General features: G+C 52.2%; 1 non-coding gene across 1 annotated transcript; it reads left to right on the forward strand.

Moving 5' to 3' along the window:
- The first annotated feature begins 1,541 nt into the window (after positions 1-1,541).
- Positions 1,542-1,660, forward strand: LOC136003839 (5S ribosomal RNA). Its single transcript, XR_010608194.1, has one exon. It is a non-coding gene; the product is annotated as a 5S ribosomal RNA (ribosomal RNA).
- The last annotated feature ends 554 nt before the right edge of the window (positions 1,661-2,214 follow it).

Below are 2,214 nucleotides of genomic sequence, written 5' to 3' on the forward strand. Positions count from 1 at the left end.
CTGACCCTGACCCTAACCCTAAACCTAACCCTAACCGTGATCCTAAGCCGTATAATATTCCTGGACCACGACCTTCCGTATCCAACGCTTGTGGGTCTCGGCATTGGCCCAAGCCACGTCCATGATTCTGACCATCATGAAGCAATGCGTGGTGAAGCTGGGAGGGAGTGGAAGAGCAGGGATTGGAGCCATAGGACAAGGGCTGATGGGTTCTGAGAGGGAATTGCAGGCTGGAGATAAGGAAGGGATTCCCTAAGAGGGTGCTGGGGCACTGGGATGGCATGGATGGAGAAGGTTTGGATGCTCCATCCCTGGCAGTGCTGCAGGCCAGCTTGGAGCAAGCTGCTCTATGGAAGGCATCCCTGCCCATGGCAAGGGGTTGGAAGTGGATGATCTCAAGCTCCTTTCCAAGCCACCCCACTCCATGATCCATAACCATTGCATTGCATTCCATTCCATTCCATTTTAATCTCTTCTAATCCATTCTATGGAGAAGAGGGATGGGAAGGAGCCACATTGCGGCTGCTTCCCAAAGGAAAGCAGTGTGCCTTAGGCTCAAGGGCGGTCAAGCTGGAAGCAGCCTTCTCCTGAGCGCTCTTCCCAGTGCATCCAGGATGGGGAAGGGGACGGGATGGGAGCTGCTCCTTGCCTATTCCCTATGGCTGGAATCCCTTCTCCCCCTTACTTTTGCGCGACGAAGCAGTGAGTGGCTGTGAGGACCCATTGAGGGGTGATCATAGAATCATAGAATAGTTAGGGTTGGAAAGGACCTTAAGATCATCTAGTTCCAACCCCCCTGCCATGGACAGGGACACCTCTCACTAAACCATCCCACGCAAGGCTTCATCTAACCTGGCCTTGAACACCGCCAGAGATGGAGCACTCACAACCTCCCTGGGCAACCGATTCCAGTGTCTCAGCACCCTAACAGGAAAGAATTTCCTCCTTGTATCCAATTTAAACTTGCCCTGTTGTCGTGGTTTAAACCCAAACACAAACCTCGTCCACTCACTCCCCCCCCGACCCTCCCCACTCCCGGAGGGATGGGGAGGAAAATCAGGAGAATGTAACTCCCACGGGTTGAGATAAGAACAGCCCAGTAACTAAGGTATAACACAAACCACTGCTGCTACCACAAATGATAATATTGATAAGAGAAAATAACAAGAGAATACGATACCACCGCTGAACGAGTTCGACCCCCCCGAAGAGCCAGAGCCTGCCCCTTCCGGCTAACTTTCAGTTCCCCCTCCAGGCATGACGTGCTATGGTATGGAATACCTCCTTGGCTAGTTCGGGTCAGGTGTCCTGTCTCTGCTTCCTCCCGGCCTCCCTCGTCCCCAGCAGAGCATGAGACTCACAGAGTCCTTGGCCAGAATAAACATTACCTAGCAACAATTAAAAACAATCGGTATTATCAGCTCTCTGCCCAGGCTGGAAGTCAAAACACAGAGCTTGCACCAGTTACTAAGAAGGAGCAAAACGGCTCCTGGTAAACCCAGGACAGTGAGTGCCCATGGGCAGAGCCGCTGCCCGCCGCTGCCTACGGCCACACCACCCTGAAAACGCCCGATCTCGTCTGATCTCGGAAGCTAAGCAGGGTCGGGCTCGGTTAGTACTTGGATGGGAGACCGCCTGGGAATCCCGGGTGCTGTAGGCTTTTGTACTGGGCTGGAGTAGCTGCACTGACTGTTGCTTTGCCCTCAGATGCAGGGGCATTTTTTTCCTTTTGAAGGTGCTGGATAGTGTTGAACAAAGCCCTGTAAGCATAGGCCAAGCCCCAGCACGTTGCCGTGATTTGTCCATCTCTGGTATGGCCAGACTGACCACACACCTCATTTAAGTGTTTTACTAATTCTTCCGGATTTTGCACTTGTTCGGTGGTGAAATTCCAAAGTACTGGAGGAGCCCACTGACCTAGATACTTGCCCATGCTATCCCACACACCCTGCCACTCATGGCTGTCCAGCCCCGGGGAAAATCTCTTGGTCCTCCTATATCGTCGTTTAACCCCAGACAAGGCCCAAACCTGACTCTGCTTAACTCTTGAAATCAGACGAGATGGTTGTGGGCAAAACACACTCCGTATGCGGGCCAACATGGAAATCCCCATCACAATCAGGAAACAGGTCTCAACAATATTAAAAGGCCATTCAAGAACTTCAAAACTCTCAAATGATGCTGTAGCTGGTCTAAGAGGGGGACTAAGAGGGT

This window comes from Lathamus discolor, chromosome 23, assembly GCF_037157495.1.
Source record: "Lathamus discolor isolate bLatDis1 chromosome 23, bLatDis1.hap1, whole genome shotgun sequence".
Taxonomy (NCBI): Eukaryota; Metazoa; Chordata; class Aves; order Psittaciformes; family Psittacidae; genus Lathamus; species Lathamus discolor.